This window comes from Sceloporus occidentalis, unplaced genomic scaffold, assembly GCF_023333645.1.
Source record: "Sceloporus occidentalis isolate IW3139 unplaced genomic scaffold, rSceOcc1.0.p SCAF_43, whole genome shotgun sequence".
Classification (NCBI taxonomy): Eukaryota; Metazoa; Chordata; class Lepidosauria; order Squamata; family Phrynosomatidae; genus Sceloporus; species Sceloporus occidentalis.
In genome coordinates this window covers 543,517-566,712 of record NW_028317023.1, presented here as the reverse complement: position 1 = coordinate 566,712, position 23,196 = coordinate 543,517, and the positions used below count along the sequence as shown (strand labels likewise).

The 23,196-nt window shown below is 38.9% G+C and overlaps 1 protein-coding gene and 1 non-coding gene across 2 annotated transcripts in view; one reads left to right on the top strand and one right to left on the bottom strand.

Annotated features, from left to right (window-relative positions):
* LOC149289649 (collagen alpha-1(XXVI) chain-like) overlaps positions 1 to 23,196 on the top strand; it is a 168,301-nt gene that overhangs the window by 69,510 nt on the left and 75,595 nt on the right. The gene's annotated exons all lie outside the window — the stretch shown is intronic.
* LOC149289650 (small nucleolar RNA SNORA35) lies at positions 16,749 to 16,878 on the bottom strand. Its single transcript, XR_016277321.1, has one exon. It is a non-coding gene; the product is annotated as a small nucleolar RNA SNORA35 (small nucleolar RNA).

Below are 23,196 nucleotides of genomic sequence, written 5' to 3'. Positions count from 1 at the left end.
ATTCATGCTCCTCAGAGGATAATATTAGGAACATATCACAATTTTACACAAATTATTCTTAGTGCTACCAGTTCCCCTTTATGTAGTATTGCACGCTCCTCATCTCTTTACAAATTGTTGGCTGCATGATATTAAAGGTTTCTAAAAATCAAACATACTGAACACAATTTAAGGGATTTTTTATTTTGTTTTAAAACAATATCACCACAATTCTTACAATAATCATAACATTATGAATACTGCTATGTAGCCAGAACTGGCCACGAATCATACCAACCCAACCACATAATAGACATCTAGATGACCTAAGCCTAGGGGTGTGTGGCTGATGCAGTGTCATGAGGATGGGGGTGCTGCATGGTCATTGTGACCATATGGTGATCCCCAAGACTGTTGCAGAGAAAACAGGAGATCTGTGCCAGAGGGGAAAGAATGTTTATATAGCAGTTTGTTTGTCTATGTTGATTACTGCAAGTTTGGCAGTATGAAATAATTTTTTGGGAGGGGGTGTGCTTTTTACTTTTAGGAGGGGCAGATTGACAATTGATCTGCTATGTATTATATGTAGGTGAAGCTATCGTTACAAATCCCCTCCCAAAAAACATCTAAACAAAGCAAAAAAAAAAGTGCGTTGCAAGTCTACCGTATGAGGAATCTGGCTATGAATAGAGTTGATTGATGAAGAATATCCTATTTTTAAACAACAACTAGGCAGGACTAGCACTTAAGTTAGTTAGTTTATGGTTTCTCTTATCACATGACTACTTATCAGATGACTACAGACTATTTAAACTTATGACCATCGTCCCTTTGTTTTACTCAATTGAAATACCGCTGTGTGGCTGGCCAGGTCGATATAAAAACATAAGTTCCTGGCAACTAAAACATCTGAATCTATATTTATAGCCTTTTCCCCTCTGGTGTGTATCCTGTTCTCTGGGTTATTTGATCAGTTTAGTAGAGATAAGACAAGGTTCTGTTAAAAAAAATTGGAAACTTTCTTCCTAACTTCAAAAAGCTATCAGGCTTGCTCCCTGGGAGATTTATAAGACCTAGAGCAAAATGTGAACCCATCCAGGGATTACATAGAAGGAGAGATAGGAAATTGTTATCCATATGGTTTATGTAAAGACACCATAATAGGAGGTATTTATCAGCCAAAATGCATTATCGCATTCAAATCACAAAAGGTATAGGTGATGTTTTATTGGGAATTGTGCATTGATGTTTTGTTTATTCTGCAAGGAAACAAAACGAACAAAAAAGTCAAACACATTTGAGAATTCAAAGTCTTTTAAGATTGCCTTATGTTTCTAATTTTCTTGTGAATGTACATAAATTCATAGCAAATGCACCGCTGCTACTAATAACAGATATTAGTAATGGACAAAAAATATATGGACCACGAAAAGTCTATACAAGATGTTTTTTAACACAGTTATGTTTTAGCATCCTGATGAAAAATCTACATACAGGTATATGCAGTGAAGGATTAAAACCCACTGGGGTTATGTTCAAAATGGAAAAGTCGAAAATGGAGAAGTGATGTCACATCTTTTTTTAACAGCTCTCAATCTACTGTAGCTGTGATATAATGTTAAATATTGCCTGTTCTTGGGAATGTTACCCATGTATTTGATAAAAACCCACTGGGGCCCCTAGATCCCTGGCTTTTGCCCTCCAACAAATCAATAAATACTCGCTCTTGCTTATTTACGCTTACCTGTCTGGCTCCACTGGATGAAGTAGGCTAATAACGCATGGTCATTTTACATGGCTCCATTGAGTACCCAGCTTTAGTAGCCTGAACTACTGCTGCTGTCGGTACAGCTGGATAATCCAGTAAGCCCTCAGAGCATGGGCCACTAAGCATGGATAGGTAGATGGAACAAGCTGTTTCATTGTTATTTTTTCTTTGAAACTGAGATGACCCAGAGGATTAATGGTGGTCTCACAGTAAGGATGAACACGTAATGCAGTTATAACAGGTATACCAGTTCTAATATGAGTCGATCATTGGGAAGGTACCACATTTCCTGATTTTGAACCAGTACATTGTGATGAAACTTCCCTGAATACCAACTGCTCCCTTAGGTTTATAAATACATAACATTTGATGGCCCATCTAGTATTCCTATTTTCTCCTGCTGCAAAAGGGTCAAACAGTTTTTGGTCCTTCATCATGTTATTTTACAGTATATTACAAATACATACATACAGTATACTTTATATCCAGTAAGGTCTAACCTGTGCTTGGTGGCAGGAATGGTAGTGATGTCATCAATTGCAACCATTACCAGGTTACATAGTAACATAGTAATTTAGGTTGAATAAAGACAACCTTGCTAAACCCACTTTGAAGGTATTTTTAATTGTGCCTCAAAAAGGGGCTAACACACACTCTGACACACACACATACATACACGCATGCTAACACACACACACAGATACTCAACACTAACACACACCCAGACACTAACACAACTAGATCCTCAACAATAACAAACATGCACACACACTAACATACCCAATACTCATTTACACACTAAAATACTCCCATACACACTCACAAAAATACGCAGACACACACATACTAATATACCCAGGCATACACACATTAACATACCCAAAGACACATTCACACACACGCAATTTCAGTAACATACCAAGAGACACACACTAACATACCAAAAGACACATGTTCACACACTAAAACATCCACACACATTAAAATTCCCACATGCACAACCATACCCAGACAAAGACACGTTTATACACTGATATCCACACACACACACTAACATAACCAGCCACACACTAATATGCACAGGCACACACAACTCACTTATGAGTCTTTGATGCAGCTCGCCTAGTGATCTGCCGTGCTTCTCCCTCGGGGTCACCCAATGGAGCGTTACCTCACCCTGCTCAACCCCATCTACTCTTGGAAATTAGGGAGATAAAGTCCCGATGTCCCGAATTGCCTCTTTATCCCTACTCCCGGACCATGCTACTTTTTATTTCGAGGGGGGTGGCAATTGACCCTGGGGGCCCTGACCAATGTGGTGTCTCCACTAATTGTGATTTGAGCAGATTCAGGTACTTGCTGCCCTTTGCTGGACTTTTTGTTCCAGTTTTCCAGTCAATGTCTGGGTAATTAAAATCACCTATGATTAAAATGTGACCCAGATGTGCAGCTTTTTACAATTTGTGATGAAAGCTGATGTTATCCTTCAATACTAAAATTTGGGGGTTTGTAGCATATCTACAATTAATGTGGTGCACATCTTTGCATCTTTACACTAGAGCCTAACTCAGTCCTAACATAAAGACATAACACTCCCCATTTCCTATTTATCATTACTAAATAGTGTATAACCATTTAAATGTACCGTCCATGAGAATTTATTAAACCATGTTTCCTTGATGCCAATTAGATCATACTGTTCTTCACTTTCCAGTAATACAGGAATACCTCACATAGGGTATGTATTTTTGGCATTGTGGGTTAAAACTTGGAACATGCACATTGCAGTTTTCAATCACTGAATTTTGACAGATCAGTGTGCTAGGGCCCTGTCTCATTTGAGACACAGTAGAGGCCCCAAAATAACAATTTGAGCCCATAAATCTATATATTCCTTAAAACCACTGCCCTTGAAGATTTCAAAGACACCCCACTTGGCTTTCTAGGTGGCCCAAAGCAACCACAAATCTAGTGGGAACACAGGAGGTAGCGGTAACAGATTTAGTTCTACCCTTTCACAGGCACATTTTGGGATATGCAAATGAATTTATGATTTCAGTGCCTGTAAGAATTTACAGACAAGCTACAGACAAGCAAGGGTTATATTATAATTTAGGGCCACTTCTATTGCAGGCACTGAGTACGCTACACCCCGTCTCCATTATCCTGTCTGCAAGACAGCAGAAGGAGGCTGTCTTACTTACTGATCTCCTTCCTGTCCTCTCCATCCAGAGAGAGAGATCAGAGGAGACCAGAAAATGACTGGATAAGGTAAGTGAGCACGTGGTGTGGCAGATACAAGGTGTATCTGTGAACTGACCAACATCAAAATCTGATGCTGTGTCAGTGGCCTCAGAATCTGAGGCCAAAACTTCATACGCCTCCTCAGCAGTATACCTGCGCTGCATTATAAAATAATTACCCCTAGCCGGTAAAATAATATAAAAAAAAATAAAAAAATACAGTAAGCAAAAAGGTGATGCTGCTATGGGATCAATCCCTAAACACTGATCTACGGCAAAGGAGGGGTTAATAGTAGCTAAAATAATATAAAATATAAAATAAACCCTGAAAAAATGTAAGGAAGGGGTTAAAATAAAAAGAGGGGCTCTTATAACAGCCTTTTTTGGGGGGGGGGGAATTGATCATTGACAATTTTATAAAAGTGTAATGACACGATCTGTCTCTCTCCCTCACTAAACGCAAGTGGTGAAGGGAAGCAGATCTTTACCAGTCAAAGGCAATGTTTATAAACATTGCCTTTGACTGGGCAAATCAAGATCACTCTCCTGAGTGATCGTAAGGCTTGGGGTGTCAATCACTGGATGCTGATGGCATCAAACAACACCCCCTGAGTGACAAAAGTAATTTGTAATCGTTTCTGAGGCTATCTTTGATTGCTTTCTGAACTGATTTAACCCCATGACGTGCCAGGCACGTCATTGGTCGTCACCTGACCGTTTTTGTGTGACGTTCCTGGCCTGTCATTGGACGTTAAGGGGTTAAATCTTTTCTGGCAATTAGCTTGTCACTTACCAGTTTGCACTTGGAGGGTTTGCCAAGGCTCAGAATTTGTTCTGTTTAATTAGACAAGAAGTTCCCACAAGCCTAACACACCAAATACAATTAGTTAAACAGGCAAACACCTGAGAATCCATCATTTTTTACTCCTAAGCTTTATTCTCCCCACTACTAAAGTAAACTGTGTTGGCCAAGCAGTGTAATTGTTTTGGGGATATTTAATTAAAAAGCTCACCTCATGGAAACTATAATTAGTAGATCAATGCATCTGAGCCAATATTATGTCATTAATTCCTGCCTTGAAGTTCTCTCCTTTCTGCTCACTCACCCTTACAAAGTCTGCCTGAACCAATCAACGGCAATCAGCAACTTTACAACACAGAGGTAATTTATTGAACAAGAATATCATGCAGATTTTGGGGAAATACATTATGATAATTTTCCCCTATGTTATACATTTAAGGTATGTTTTGCTATGTAAATATTGTTTTTTTTTTCAAATACAAACAATAGTCTAACAATGTGTTAGTGTGTATGAAACGAAAAAATGTGAGATTTGTGAAAAGTGACAGGTCAAAAGGAGGAATCAACGCTTTATCCCCCTGTGGAAAGATTAAACTTCAGTAATCTTTCCACACTGTCTCTCTTTTGCTATTAAATGGGGCACAAATATTGTAATCACCACAAAAAGTAATATCACAAAAACATATCTCTAAGCAAATAAGTATACACAATACACTGTCAAACGCATGTGTCATAGAACATATTGTTTATATTTAAGACTCTTCAATGAATTCTAAAAATGAACAGAAAAATAATTTCCCATAAAAATGTTTTATTAGGAACTAAAAATGAATAGGGACATTCCTATCTATATCCTGACTATTTGAATTTCATTATATTTTAGTTTGCAGAACATTTTTTGCCAGATCAATTTATGGGATTAGACAGTCTTCAGATGACTTCTCCAGATTAATGATGAGAGAACTAAGAAGTAGCTGCCTCCTTTAATGAATCTGATGGATTCTGAACAGCACTACAGTCCAGCTCAGTGCTTTGGGAAAGCCCAATCCTCTGAACTATTTTATTTTGAGGGAAATCTGGCATTTGAAACACTAAGTGTGATTGAACACCAAGTGCAAAGTTTGGGCTATGCTCTCTGCTTGTACAGTATGTGTTTTCTTTGTGCGTTCAATACTATGTTCTCAGGGGCAGCAGGCTTAGTCAAAACACACCTTTTTTTAGACCACCATAACGTTATCTGCAAAGGCCAATACTGGATTATGTTCTAGGGTCAGATTGTTTGGAATTCATTGGAATACTGCTGCTAAGAAAAAGTTATTCCAATATTTTTTTTGTTATAGTAAATCATACAATATTTATTTAACCCCATTTCAAGACTGAACTTAACAGAGTTGTAGAACATATATTTATTTTTTTTATTCATCCAGCAGAATTATATAAGAAATGTGGCTTATTACACTATTTATATCTTATGAGAATTTTTTTAGCTCACATTGCACCCAAACCCACCTGTTTATTTTTACCCTTTTATCTTAAACTGACCAATGTAAATATTTGAGATGGAAAAGACAGAACAAATTTATTTAAAAAAAGTAATACATTTTGATCCCATTTTGTTAACATGTAAAATTTAGTAATACTGAAGCTTTAGTATTTACACAATGGTACAACTTAATAAGTCATTTTTGCATCCATGGCAAAAAAATATGTATATTGATTTCATTTCTAGAAACTATTCTGTTATAATAATGTCACTTATATAGTTCTAAAATTTCAAATAATAAAATATAAACTATAATCATGTAGTCAATTGGAGTTTGATCCTAATCTATAGGTTAGTTACATATATAAATATATACACACAATATATGGACAAAAGTATTGGGACACCGGACCATTACACCAACATGGACTTGTATGACATCACATTCTAAATACCGTATTTGCTCGATTATAAGACGACCCTGATTATAAGACGACCCCCCAAAATCTGAATATTAACTTAGGAAAAAAAGAAAAAGCCTGAATATAAGACGACCCTAAAGGAAAAAAGTTTTACCAGTAAATGTTAATTCATGTAAACTATTTTTTTTAATAAAAGCTATGATTGAGAAAAATATTTTTTTTGTTTTTATTTCTTGTATTTTCCAACATGTCCCCCAGTTACGCACATCTGCCCCCAGGCTTGCCACTCCAATATGGCACTGTGGCCCATGATATGCCTTTTAACCCTCTATATGCCACTGTGCCCCATGGTATGCCTTTTGACCCCCTATGTGCCACTCTGCCTCCAGAAATGCCTTATACCCCTATATGCCACTCTGCCTCCAGAAATGCCTTATACCCCTATATCCCATTCTGGCATTTAGGGGGTTAAAATGCATATTATGGGGCAGAGTGGCATATAGGGAGGTATAAGGCATTTCAGGAGGCAGAGTGGCATTAAGGGAGTTAAAAGGCATTGTATAGAGCACTCTGCCTCCAGAAATGCCTTATACCCCTATATGCCACTCTGGCATTTAGGGGGTTAAAATGCATATTATGGGGCAGAGTGGCATATAGGTGTATAAGGCATTTCAGGAGGCAGAGTGCTCTATTAAATGCCCCCTTAACGCCACTCCAGAAATGCCCTATGCCCCCATTTAACACACACACACACACACACCCTATACCCCCATTTAACTAACACACACACACACACACTCTCCCCTCCCCTCCCCTCTCAGCCCTCTCTTACCGGTGCTTCCAGCCGGGGCAGCGGGTTGACGTCGCCTTCTGCTGCAGCCGGAAGGAGGTGGAGTTGGCAGCGGGGGTTTGTATCCGTCCGTCGCGTATACTTTCCCCGGCTGTCAGAGATCAGAGTTCCCCGCACCGGTGCGGGGAACTCTGATCTCTGACAGTCGGGGAAGGTTTGCGCGACGGACGCAGACAACCCCCGCTGCTAGCCACACCTCCTTCCGGCTGCAGCGGACGTTGTCTACGCGGATCGCGTAGACGTCAACCCGCTGCCCCGGCAATACAGCAGGAAGCACCGGTAAGTGTGTGTATGATGGGGGGGGGGTGAGACAGGAGGATCCAGGTCCCCTGCAGCGGTGCGGGGGATCTGGATCTTAGTCTCCTAATCAGACTCTATTTGAGGTCTGATTAGAAGACGACCCCGATTAGAAGACGAGAGCATTTGCTCTGAAAAAAACCTCGTCTTATAATCGAGCAAATACGGTACATAGATATTAATATGTAGTTGCCTCTCCCTCTTTGTAGCTATAACAGCTTCCAGTCTTCCGGGAAGCCTTTCCACAAGATTTTGCAGTGTTTAGTAGGAATTTGTACCCATTCATCCACTAGAGCATGTGTGACGTCAGGCACTGATGTTGGACAAGAGGCTTGGCCCGCAATCTCTGTTCCAGTTCATCCCAAACGTGTTTGATTCGGTTGAGGTCAGGGCTCGGTACATCCAACCATGCCTTTATGGACCTAGCTTTCTGCACTGGGACACAGTCATGCTGGAATAGAAACGGGCCTTCCTCAAACTGTTCCCACAAAGTTGGAAGCATAGCATTGTCCCCTATGTTCACGTTTAGTATGAACTGGAACGGAGCTTGCAAGATCCAACATCAGTGTCTGACCTCACAAATGCTCTACTTAATAAATGGACAACAATAACCACAGAGACACTGGAAAATCTTGTGGAAAACCTTCCCAGAAAAGTGGAAGCTGTTATACGTGCAAAGGGGGGACCAACTACATTCTACATACTGAACTAGGTATGATAGAGCCCGTGCTGTATTATACCATTGGTGTATTTGAAGGCTGTGTTGTGGCATTTTTTTTTAACAGCAACCATGCATCTAAATGGCATTCAAATTAGTTACAGTATCTAAGACAAGACCTGCATTTTTAAGATTTTTTTGTTGTTTGTTTCTTTAAGGATTATCATTTTATCAATGACTGCCATTGAATGTATTACAGATAGTGGTATTAAGTCAACTAAAATAGCCCTGTTGATTTCCCTTCAAATGTCTTGTAAGCCAGATCTTTAAATGTAGACATAGTGGAAGAAGCCAATATACATCATTACAGAAAGTACCAAGGGCCTTATAAACATAGCTGGGAATACAAATGATACTCTATCTAACTGATTTAAAATGAAGTTCATCTCATGAGTGCTATCAAATAGCATTAAACAGACTAATATTATGATTTATGAGCAATAGCATTCAAATTATCATAATTATAGTTGGACAGCGGACTGAGTATGATCCCAAATATCTAGGCTATAAAAACAATGTACGTTTTTTTTATTCACCCTCTAATATGAGTATATTATTGGCATTTGTGTGTTACAGAATCTTTTATTTGTGAGGCATAGGGAACTCTGTGGGATTATTAATACTGTGTCATCATCATTCCATTGGAGAACTTGGTGCAGAATTCCTAATTTGTTGGAACGAGTAGGACATAACTTGTTGCAATTAGAAAAAAATCTGGCATCAAGCAGGTTACACAAAGAAACAAAGTCACATATAAAAACTGATTTGTTTTTAATAACGTTTTGATTTACTAGACCATCACTGAATTTCATTTTAAATTGTTTTTGTGCCACGTCCATTGCAAATGAACAAAATCTCTTCCACCATGTTTTAGAGTACAATGATCTTAACACCTTGATGTCTAAAGACAAACTTATGTACAGAATTATGTACAAAAACATATGAGAATATGTATTTAATGGCCTTTGAAATCTGTTCTAAACATTGATTTAAACATGGATGGAACTCTTTCAAATCTATGTAAAATATGTGAGTAATAACACATGTAGATAATAACAATACATATCAACATCAACTTTTTGGCACGCATTACTTTACTGTTACTTTATTATGTAAATCCTCCCAATGTATCTTCATATTTATTGAAGCAATTATGAGTCTAAATGGGAAATCATTATGGATACCTCCACATTTAACACATTGTTCTAAAATTGCTCTTTTAAAAAATGTGATCCGTGTGACAGTTGAATCAATGTTTAACCCAATACTTATTCAGTTCTATAGCATTGTTAACTTTTATTATTACATACTCTCAGCTCCAACAAAGGGGATCATGACTGTTATGGGCAGAAAATCTGCTCTCTCAGGGTAGCCCCTAGTTGTCTGAGACCAGGGGTCCAATCGTGACAATATTTCATACTTCCCATAGGTAGCCTTCTCCAGGAGCTCTGAATGTTTGGTGTGTTTCAGTATATCTACAATCTGAAATGGCAATAAAATGTATAATATATAAAAATTACCATCCATACTTAGTTATCAGTGTGTCACAAAGTCACATAAAAGGTAAAGCCCTGCCCCCTAAAAATTCAACTTTCAAAAGCATACAGTAAATGTGTCTTTTTAGATTAAAAAAAAGCTTCCAAAATGGGCCCCCTGTCCCCAGCCCAATCGTACATGAGCAACAGAAGTTGGTGTGCTGCCGTTGGCAGAAGACCTCTACAAACGCCTCCCCCTTTGCAGTCTGCATGTGTCTGGATGCGTAGTCATATGCCCTGTAGGTGATGCAGCCAGAAAGAGAAAGTGTTAATGAGCTGTGCTGGTTGTTGTTAGACGGAAGGGACAGCTGCTATTTGCCCCATTGTAAAGACAGCTCTAGTCTTTGTCCATTTCAAATGTTGCAAGGTATGCCGAGGTTAATCAACACAATTGTATATCTTTCAGTTCTCCTAAGTTAATTTTGTAAATTTAGCCAAAAAACTATATTTTTTCATCCTTTCTAATGATTAGTTTGCTAAAGCAATGCTCATGGGTTGTATAATTTAGTAATGTCAATCATAATGTGAATCTCAATGGTGGTCAGTCCCAAGTGCTCACTTACAGTGCCCTCCATTAATATTGGCACCCTTGGGAAATACGAAGAAGGCAGTGAAAACTTGTCTTTATTGTTTAATCTTTGAATCTTTTCTTCCAAAAATGCTCCCATGAATATATGTGGTACAATTATTGGGACCTTTTTAGTCAATACTTTGTGCTACCCCCCCTTTGCCAAGATAACAGTCTTTTTTTTTTATAATGCCTGATGAGGTTGGGGAATACATGGGAAGGGATCTGAGATCATTCCCTCCATACAGTATCTCTCCAGACCCTTCAAATTTTGATGCTGGTGGACTCTCCTCTTCAGTTCACACCACAAGTTTTCTGTGGGGTTCAAGTCAGGGGACTGGGATGGGCAAGGTAGGACCTTGATTTTATGGTCAGTAGACCATTTTTGTGTGGATTTTGATGTATATATTGGATCATTGCCCAGCTGGAAGATCCAACCATGATCCATTTAAAGCTTTCTGGCAGATGTATTCAGGTGTTCATTTAATATCTGTTGATGTTTGATAGAGTCCATGATGCCATGAATCCTAACAAAATGTCCAGGTCGTCTGGCAGAAAAACAGCACCAAAACATTAAAGAGTCACCACCTTATTTAACCGTGGGCATGAGGTACTTTTCCATATGGCTACCCTTCTGTGTGCACAGAACCCAGCTCTGGTGGGTAATTGTGCCACAGACATAAAACATTTTTTGGATATACCTGTGTTGTGTTTGCAATTGTCTGATATGCATGAGAGCAGAGTACTTTTTGTCTGAATTATTTGAAGAAAAAAACAAAAGGTTAACCAATAAAGACAATTTTTCACAGCCTTATTTGCTCATATTTACCAAGGGTGCCAATATTTAGTGGAGGGCATTGTACATGTTTAGTGAAAAGTATCTTTGGGCTATCAGATAATACCTAATCTAGTATAGTGTAATACTTATTGACTGTACTAAAATGATTTGATGTATAGTTAGTATCCAAAATTTAATTTGTTCTATATCGCGTTCCACAGATAATGTGTGTATAAGCATGATCCAATTTAAAGTCTTATCTGCTAAAATATCTTAATTTCAAATTGCATTAATGTAAGGTGGATTTGTTTTATCTTACATCAAATCCATGAGGTCAGTTAATGCCGGAAGGTTTCTGATGTCAACAATTTAAATATGGTGCTGTTAACCTTACACCGAACAAAAACAATTGAAATACATAATTGGATAGGAGTTCATGAAAATAAACTAGAGCTAAATTCAAATGATTGAATGCTCTAAAATTATAGCCAAGGTATTAGAGCTCGTGAAGTGATTACTTTTATGTTTGCTTATGTTTCTTTAACTCAATGATATTGTATGGCTTTTGCAGTTAATACCATGTAGGATATTTTAAGGTATAAACAACATAATATAATTTATATGTCAAATATTGGAAACAAAGGAAAAATAAACAATTAGATAAGAAACCACCCCTTTGAAAGTAACAGTGAATATCAGGTAATTAAAAATAACTCCTAATTGAGTGGCATATGTTTTAGCCTAGGGTTAGTGTTGTATGCTGCAATCCTTGTGCTAGCATTGAAAAGGTTAAATTATAAATAGTACTACACATTTTGTCTCTCTGCCTGTGTGTAAAGTGTTTATTTCAACTTTCCATGGTGTTTTAAATTTCCTTTACATTTTTATGGGTCTGTAAAAATGTATACATAGAAGTCATGCTAATTATTTAATTATCGCTTAATGGATGTTGTGGGGTTTTTTTTAATAGATTTTAAGGTTGCCCTCTTTGCACCTGCTGCAGATACCACTAAACGTCAGTATTTACTATATAAGGCACTCTTAATACCCCCTTATTTTGGGAGGTTCTGCCAATCAGACAAGACAGATCTTCCTTACAATTTACCTTATTCTAACCCGCTGCAGCTTTAGGTGATTTCTGCCCATGGAATCACTTATAATACTTGTATAAGGCTAGGTTTCCACTTGGGTTTTTGTCCTGCGTTTTTTTCTTGATGAACAATGCCAGGAAAAACGCCAAAAAAACTGCCACTGCATTCTTTTTTCTGGAGTTTTTTCTGGCGTTTTAGCCTTTCTGTGGAAATTGCTGTTTTGACCTTAGGCAGTTTTTCCAGCCTTTACACGTTAGAATTGTCACCCAGCTAAAAGGGATTAGGATAAATGGCAAGTATCTGCCCCCTCCTGATGTCATTTCCTTGGTAGAGTTCTACTTAAACACGCCCCGGCGGACCCTTTTGTCTCTTTTCTGTGGTTTGTAAGGCATGCTTTATTCCGAATGTCTGCTCCTCTAGGAAGATTGGCCCCAAATGATGGTGCAAATTGTTTGCCGTTGCTTTTGGCAGGCAGGGTCCAGTTGGGTATGTTTGTTTATAATGGCATGTTTGTTCCAAATGGTGTAAAATTCAATATGAACTTTGTTTTGTGTGAAACTGTTTGTTTCCAGCCTATTTCTCGTAGGACACACAGATACTGGGTCCATCCTCTGCATTGTAACCGTGGAAAAAACGCCATAAAAACCGCCAAGGCAAAACCCACATGGCTTTTTCATGGCGCTTTTTCTCTCCCATAGACTTCTATTGGAGAAAAACGCCAAGATTTCCTTGTAAAAAAGTGTCAACATGCTGCGATTTTGAAAAACTGCCACAGAGCCCAAAAAAGCAGAAAAGTGCCAAAGAGGACTGAAAAAACGCCAAACAGAAAAACGCCAAGTGGATATGGCATTGTGCGATTTCCTATTGAAGAACAGCTAACATCTGGCCGCAGCGTTTTTTCACTAAAAAATGCCGTGTGGCTGAATTGGTGTTTTTATGGGCGTTTTTAACAAAAAAAACCCAAGTGGAAACCTAGCCTAATAGTGCAGCATTCACAAGGAATTCACCTCTCCAACTATTCACACAACTGACTCATAAAGAATGCTTTCCAGTGAAATTGCTGAGCATCTTCTCTATGCCAAAATTAGAAATAAAAAGGATGAGACTATGGCTTGTCTGGCAATAATATCGTTTTGATCTGAGCCATTGAATTGGACTAATTTATAGAGACAGATTTTATGTGATAACAACAGTGAAAAGTAGACAGATTGTTCACAATATTAATTGTTAGATAAAATAATTCTTTTATATGAATTTTACATTTTTGTCAAGCAGTAAAATGGTTAAATTAAAAACAAATATTAAAGTAATGCACCATGGTTTCAGTTAAAGTAAAACACATTTCAGATAGTACAGTTTTGGCTTAAGTATACAGTTTTGTTAAACATATTGCAAGCATGTGTTCTATTTTCAATAAGCCGCTTAACAATAAACATAATTTTATAAACAACAACAAGAAAAATAAAATGTTGCTTTTCTAAGGAGTCCAACCTTAAAGACTGGAACTGGCATTTTGTTTAAGTTTTTTTTTACAAGATGAAAGGGAAACAATCCTGAAATACTGTGCTCAAAAAGCCCGTGGCGAGAGCTTAACTAGTAACTAGTTCACCTGGTTTTGGGCCATCAATTGGTCAAGCTTGTATTCCATGTCTAATCAATGATAGCTTTAACTTTGGGGCTGCCCTAGGCCCGACCTAGGGCAGATTCCCCGACTGCCTCGTCCTTCGTGATCAGCATACAGGAACAATAATGGCATGGTGCTCCTTTAAGAAAGCTCTGGGATTAGACATCATATCCCAGCACAGCCTTCATAGTGTATTAAGGCCAGTTGGGGAGATCAAAGGTCTACTTTTTAACAATTGTGCAGCTGGACTGCCGCCCCTGGACCTACCACCCAAGGCCTAGTTGGCCTAGGCCAGAATTCATCACTGATAGCCCTATCTAGGAACTCTCCAGGTGGATGGATGTAGCAACATCTCTCATAACACAGCCTTGATGGAACCGTTTGAAGGTTTGACCTGGAGTCTCTGGGTGAGCCCTGCTTCCTAGGCTTCTTCAGGTCAGTTTACCATTTCTCTGGTCACAATCACTTCCTTCCTACTCTCTGCCCAGTTGAGACTGGGGCTTGCCTCATGCATAGCTTGTTCGGCCATGACTAGTACCTTACCACCCATAGCTACCCCATCCCCTTGTGAAACCACTACCCCTGAACATGGAGAGCTCCAGGTAGCCTGCCATGGGAAGGTCCCACATATTACCACATGTATTAAGATATATAGCATACATGCAAATGTTTCAGGGCAAAATCCCCTACTCAGTCCTCTTGGCTTTTGACATGCTTTGCATGAAAACAATTGTTTCCTTAAATGTTTGGCAACAATCACCTGTTATTAGCCTTGCAGTAATACTATGCAGAAGATGATTACCACTGACAGCTGCAAACTAGTAGTTTTTACTGTTGTACAATTTCATTGCAATTACTCAATATTGCCTGTAGCAATATTAATATTTAATACTAACTTTTGAGGGCAAATCACATAATCCTGAGAAGGTCGAAGGTGAAAAAATGCATCCGTCTCTCCTGACAGCTGTAAAATAAAACAGTATATAATAATACATAAGATCATATTGCTCCATTTTCCCTGACGGCGCACCATGTCTTACAAACCTATTTCTTGTGAGGTTCTGCCTAATTTTATATCCTCTCACACTTTTATTAATCATCACGTACAAAATCAAAGAACAGCATATGTTTGCTCCAAATTACTTTTTTGTAGCTTACTTGCAGAATTTCCAGTTACAGTGAAATCACCAGTAGTGTCCTAGCACAAATCTTAATGTACACAAGTCTGCTTTTTCTAATATATTTTAAAGCAATCTGTTAGAACTGTTATGCACTATTACAAATGCTGCTCTACACGAGCTTCAAACTAGTATATCTAATGGCCAATTTGGCATTTAATTTGTATATTTAGGCACATTGTCACACAGAGAATTCCATAGTTTTACAAATGATGTGTGTCTTCATTATTCCCTTTCAAAAACATGTATGTTGCCTTCTTTCATGGTACAACTTATTTTAAGAGTTTTCTTTGAAGTTACTGTGGCTACTTGTTCTCAATGGTTTATCACCAAGTGTGGACCATAGAAACTGTTTTCAGGTACAAGCTAAAAGGGAAAAGCTTAAAGGCTTTGATGAAAATATAAGATTAGACCCCCATCCCAACTGATTTACTGATTTACTGCATTGACTATGCAGATTTATAGTAAAAATCCACATCAAACAGGGGTACTTACTATTTCTGGCACAGCCGTAATGTATAATGCGTACGGTAGTGAAAAGATACCTCTTGTGTCGTTGATGGTAATAGCAACAATGTTTTAAAAATAACAGATAACACAACCAGTTTAACCCCTTCGTGACAAAGGCTGATTCTATTTTTTGTACCCTTTGTGACAATGGCTGTTTTATCGTTTCTGCAGTGTTTCTGTTTAGCTGTAATTTTCTCTTAACCCATTTACTGAACCCACACAAGTTATATATTGTTTTTTTCAGGACAAGAAGGGCTTTCTTCAGACACCATAATTTTTTCCATATGATGTAATTTCCTATAATAAAAATAATAAAATATGACGAGAAATTAAAAAAAAAAAACTGCTGAAAAAACCCGCTAAATAGATTCTACTATTTGTCCCGAGTTTAAAAATACCCAATGTTTTTATGTTCTTTTGCTTTCTTCTACACGTTATGGGGCAATAAGTACAAGTGGCGTTTTGCTAATTCAATTCCATTTTTCTCTGAATCTGGTAATTTTGTCTCCATGTGGTATTTGGGGCATCTTTGAAGCCAGCAAATTAAATTTACCCCACCAAACCATATATTTTTGAAAACTAGACACCCCAGGGTATTTTAGATGCTGATAGTTTAACCCTTTCCATGCAATAATCCTACCACCAACCCTTGTCAAAGTTTGTGATAGTAATTGTTTTTGGTGTTTTTTTCACACACTTTGTACTTCAGGTGGGAAATTACAGCTCCTGGTATATGTCACTGTCCCACAACACACCGATATGTGTTCAGCAACATCTCCTGAGTACATTGATACCCCACATGCATGGGTTTGTCAGATTGTTTGGGGGCAAAAGGGCCACATTTGGAACATGAGCAATTCAGTTTTTCAACTAGGAAGTTTTACATCTGGGTAAAGAAAAATGCTTGTACCCAACTATCAGTAGGGACAGGTTACAAGAAAGCCTGGCCTATCTCCAAGAAGGGATTTGATCTAGCACCTTAAGCGGTCCCTCATGCCACGGAATGGACACAGGGTTCACTTGACAGTGCAAATAAAAACGCTTAAAAAATGGTGGAGCAAATAAAAGCTAAAAAACAGTAAATGTAACAAAATTTTTTTTTAAAAAAATACAAAAATGGAGCAGGAACAAAAAAAAAAATTAAAAATGGGAAACTGTGTGATACAACTTGAAGCAGTCACCGACACAGAGTGCAGGTTTTTTGCAGGGCAATCTGGACAGTAAAATGTGGTGTCCTTTCTTTGCCCCCTGCTGTAGCATACCCTGCATCTCTTTTGGGGATTCTGCTTCTTTGCTGTAGGGGGGATTTTAAAAATAAAATGGGTAGCCCCAATCCTGCTGGTTCCCATCACCACTTGGGGACCAGGTGCATCACGGTACAAGACACTTGAAATTACTTGGAGCTGAAACTGCAAAAAAGACAGTTTCAGCCCAGTGTCTGCTTTTTTGTGCAACAAAAAAGCGTTATAGGTTGCAATTTGCATTAGGTAAATTGCAACCTTCTTGTACCAGGCCTTTGTCTTCCTCATAATGAGGTAGGGCTGTAGGAGTTGATCTGACAGATCAACTCCACCCATGTTCTTATTATAGGCCCTGATGCACACTGGCTTTCTAGTGACCCCAGCTCTGCCACGGACAGAAACCTCCACGGTTCTCTCATCGTGGATGGTGCTCAGCATGCACACCTCTTTTCTGTCCCTGAACTTCAATGCCAAAAGCTCCTCTTGACCTAGAGCTGAGGTCTCCCCCTTTCCTAGCCGGGTTCGTGCCAGGTGTTGTGGGAAACCCAAGCGGTTCTTTTTTATAGTACCGCAAGCTACTGTATCGAAACAATACAGCAGCTTGAACAAAGGGACGCTTGTATAGAAGTTATCTACATACAAGTGGTAGCCTTTGTTCATAAGGGGGAATATTAGGTCCCAAACAATCTTGGCACTGGTGCCCAGATGTTCTGGGCAACCTGGAGGGTCAAGGTAGCTATCCTTACCCTCGTATACCCGGAAGGCATGAGTATACCCTGTCTCGCTCTCGCAGAGCTTATACACCTTCACTCCATACCTAGAGCGCTTGGAAGGAATATACTGCTTGAATCCCAGCCTTCCTTTATATTTCATCAGGGATTCATCCACGCAGATATTCTTTCCAGGTGTATAAACCTCTGGAAACCTGGCAGCGAGATGGCTAATCAGGGGGCGGATTTTGTAGAGCCTATCAAACTGGGGGTGCTTCTTAGGGGGGCACAGGCTGTTGTCATTAAAATGCATGAAATGAAGAATCATTTCATACCTTTGCCTAGTTATAGTCTGGGCATAAATGGGGGTACTAAGGATGGGGCTGGTGCTCCAGTAGGAGCGGATGGAGGGCTTTTTTATAATGCCCATTAACATTGTGAGTGCCCAGAATTTAAGAAATTCTGGCACATCAATGGGAGTCCATGGCTGTTTTGCCCAAAAAGAATTAGGGCTAGCAGCACGGTGCTGCTGGGCATAAAGGTTAGTTTGTGTGACAATGTCTCCCAAGACATCATCTCCCAAAAAAACCTGCACAAGTTGCAGTGGAGTGAATCCTGTAACATCAATATTGATGCCAGGAATTCCAGAAAAAGGAAGGGATAGCTGGCTTGTACCTATTAGGCGCTACGCATGCCTCTGGTGCACTGCCACGACTACGTGTGGCAGGCCTCCTAACAGCCACAGATACATCACTAGATGTATCTGTGAACTGACCAACGTCAAAATCTGACGCTGTATCAGTGGCCTCAGAATCTGTGGCCAAAACGGCATACGCCTCCTCAGCCGTATACCTGCGCTGCATGGTTACAATTGCAGCAAAAATAGTGGGGAAGGAAAGGGATAATGGCTCTAATAAAAATAAAAAAATGTAAAAAAAAACCTAAAAAAAAAGCAAAAAAGAAAAGAAAAATGTAAAAAAAAAAAGAACCCCAAAAACAATTGCCACTATGCAAGATCACTGTTTATGCAGTGATCAATGGCAATGAAATGGTTAATATTGAATGGGTGGCTCTTATAAGAGCCTTTGGATAAATATATATATTTTATTTTATTCAGAATACCTGTCACACACCGTGTGAAGGAGGGAGGCAGATCCAATACTGGTCAAAGGCAATGTTTAGAAAACATTGCCTTTGATTTATCAAATCATGATCACTCTTATGAGTGATCTGACCACTAGGGGTGTTATTCACTGGATGTCCATGACATCCAGCAACCCCCCCCCAGATGATGACAGCAGGCTCCGCCCCCCGGCTTGATGGGCGCCGCCATCTTGAAACACTGCGTGTGTTTCGAAGACGCCGGTACCGGGAAGGTAAGTAAGCATTTAGGAAGCGATCGCGAGTCGCTTCCTTTGCTAAACAGGTGTTGCAAAGATGCCTCGCTACTGAGGCATCTTAGCAACACCAGCTAAGCAAAGGAAGCGACTCGCGATCGCTTCCTAAACCCGTTTTTCAGCGGCGGGCGCCGCCATGTTTGAAAGACGTGCAGTCTTTCAAACATCCTTTTTTTTTCGCCCCTAGGAGCGATCGTGGGGGGGGGGGCAGAATGTTTTTTTTGGTGTTGCTCAATGCCTCAATGTCGAGGCATTAGAGCAACACCGTGTGAGTGAAAAAATCGATCACGGATCGATTTTTTCACCCGTTTTAACAAATGACGGTCCTGGCACGTCATTTGTCGTTAACGACATGTTTTTCCGTGACGTGCCCGGACCGGCAATTGTCATCAAGGGATTAATCATCATACATATGTAAGTATTAATTAGTACTAGAGCTTGATTACTGACATTTGGTTAAAACAAACAGACAGTTTATTTATTTTCTGTTTTTAAAATCTACATAAAATAATTTGATTTCAATGCCACCACTAATTGAGATACAATTATTATTATTTATTGTTTATATAGCGCCATCAAATTCCGTAGCGCTGTACAATGGGTAGACAGGATGTGAGAAGTAGTATATAACATAACAAGTTGATTTACGGAGACAACAGGTGAGGAAAGCCCTGCTCAAACGAGTTTATAATCCATCTTTGAAAGATAAACAAAGCAACAGAAGGGTAAAATGGATTTATGTTTTATGGATATCTTGAATATTATAAAATCCAAGAAAATCCTACTCTGAATGGAAAAGCAGCGAAATTTCAATACATTTTATGGGCTCCTGGTGGAGGTAGGCAAATAAGTATACGGTATGTCAGCTGTGATTACTCACTAACGGTGGTTGACAAGAACAGGGTTTTTTGCGGACACTTTCCATTATTATTATTATGGGTTCCCTTGTTTGGCATGCTGCTTTATACATAGTTTTGAGTACAGAGTGAAATCACATAATCCAGATAGTTCCACCTACAGACAGCTGTTTTACTGTTGTTATGTCTCATCATTACTGTATAGGTACTAAATAGTGAAACAGATTTCATCTGAAACTGATTAAAATCCCATTATTTAGATGGAAGAATTCCTAATATATTACATGAATGGATGGATGTAGTTGCATCTCTCATAACGTAGCTTTGATGGAACCCACTGCTCATTTTCTAACCACATCCTGTGTTTAAATAATGACCACTTATTGCAAATATTCTATATTCCAATAACACCTTCCTATCGGGAAAATGGAAATGTTCACCTAACCTATTTCTCTGTGGATTTCAGTAAAATTTATATTGTGGCCAAACACTATCTTCTAAGAAGAATAGATATTTATAAAATCATACACCTATTTGAAATGACCACATTTACACTGGAGGGAATTTCTATATTACATTCTGAAACCTAATTACATGAGGTTAGGAGAGCAACATTACATCTCTGGATACCTGTGGTTGGTTTGGAACTAAATCTGACTGCCAAACCAAGTTTTGTAAAGAAGATAATATTTTCCATATACTTCTTATATTTGGCTGCAAAGAAAATAGTCTTCATATAAAGGCATTTTTCTCCTCCCAAAATTAATTATTCATTCTGTTTAAGTTTACCATCTGTAGGTCGTGCCTCAGCCACCCTCTCCTCATCGGGTCTTCACTGCCTTTAAAGATGTACCTACTAATAAAGTCCATGGGGTCTTTGCTGAATTGGCATAGCCTCCATAGTGTAAAGGAGCCGGTTGAGGAGATCAAAGATTTCCCCTGTAACCAGGCACCTGAACAGCGGGATACCAGGGGGCCTGATCATCCAAGAGGGTGATCTGCCTCCCAGTTTTGGCCTGGTTTGAGGTTTCTGCCTTTAAAGCACTAAACAATGGGTAGACAGGATGTGACAAGTTGTATATAACATAACAATTTGACTTATAGAAACAACAGAAGAAGTGAAAATGTGGAGCAACAGAAATTTGAACCCACTATAAACTTTTCTTATCCAAGGTTTGAGGGATGCAGTTATACTTTGGGTATATTTACTTGCTAGCACTCATTTTGTACTCTTTTGTTCATATAGAATGAAAAACATGAGTTTGTGTCATTTGCAGAAAAGAAAATATGATCACACTTAAAGGGCATATTTATAAAATTATATTTTTTAAAAAAATTGTCAATGTAGCCATCTGTGTGTTTTTGGTGGCTTACCAGAGAATGAAGGTAGATGAAGCTCCTGAAGTTGGAATTCAAATAGCCAAGCTATTTCAGTAGGTCAATACGTACAGCATTATGACATCACACAATATTCCAGAAGTGACAGGTTTAGTCTTCCTTTTGGATTATGATGTAACTTGAGTAAATTACTTCACATGGTTCTGTTTTATTCACCTGAAAATGTGTCTTTATTTATACTGCAACATAAAGTACTAGATCAGGGGCGTCCACTTTTTATCTGCAGTGGGCCACTTCATCAGAATTGTATACGTGCGCGGGCCGCACTCATTTTTCCCTGTGTGAAAATATGGCCTTTAATAAAATATGCAGATTAAAATAAAGTAAAAGACACAAAACCTTTACTTTTCCTCTCACTGATTTCTGGGCCTAGAAAGTTTTGTGACTACAAATTCAGGATTCTGGATAAGTTAAAATGAAATAGTTCTATTTATTTTAAGGATACACCGAAATGAAAATTCTGGACCAAAACCGAAAATTCAGGGTTCACTTAGCCAAAACTGAAAATGACCCCCCCACATACTTTTAATTAAAGTAAGTTGCACACCAAAATTGTACAAAAAAATTTATATATTATGATTGTTAACAGCAATCTCAGGCATACCCAGATTCCAGTATGTACTGGTTGGCTGGGCATTGTACCAGTAATTTTTGTCAACAATTGGACAAAAAAAATCAACAATATGACTTGGCATGATAGGAGTGTGATTGCTAACAGCAAACACACTATTTTCATACCCAGGCAACCAGTAAATTCTGGAACCTAGGCATGATGGGACTGTGATTGCTGTTAGCAGATTGCTGTTAGCAATCACACTCCTATCATGCCAAGTCAGCCAGTACATGCTGGTACAAGGTGGCTGTAAGTGCAGACCCCATACTACTGGCAGCATCAATACACAAGGGGGGCAGCTAGCCAGGTTTCAGCATGTACTGGCTGACTTAGCATGATAGGAGTGTGATTGCTAACAGCAATCACAGTCCCATCATGCCTAGGTTCCAGCACTTACACGTCCATGCTATCACACACACACTCATTCATTCATATACTCATTCATTCACACATTCATTCCCTCACAGGCATACTCATTCAAACAACCTCCCCCACCCCCTTACCTACTAAAGCTCTCAATGCCGCTCACAGACTTCAGCAGGGGACGTGGCCTCCCTCGTTCTCCCCACAGAGGAGGCAGGACTGGAGCAGAGAATAGACCCTCCCACAAGTAAGCGGCAGGGCTTGTGATCCTGGGTGCCGATCTCACGCGGGCCGCACCTCGAGTTCGCATGTTGGACGCCCCTGTACTAGATGCTAGAGAGCGGAAAAGTACTTTTCCACTTATGGCCATAGACAAATGTATCCATCAGTGAACGTTAGAAATGAATTCTAAAAAAATATCCTATCACCAAAAGTAGGTCACACATATTGACTGGTCACGCCAGACAAATAATTTCCTTCTTATTTTGCTTCTCAATATATATATATATATATATATATATATATATATTTACTGACTGACTTCGCAAGGGAACTTAAGCATACACCATATAAGTGTAAGGACCTCCTGAATCGAAGACAAGCTCAATGATCAAATGAGATTTTAGGTCTTATGCTAGTTTAAAAATGGGTAGACTAGATGAGCCAAATGGCTGTTATCAGAATTTTTTTATGTATAATGTTACGTTACCCGGACCAGCATCTTCCTGTAAATTCAAAGAAACCCTGTAACCATCTCTGCTCTATGACACT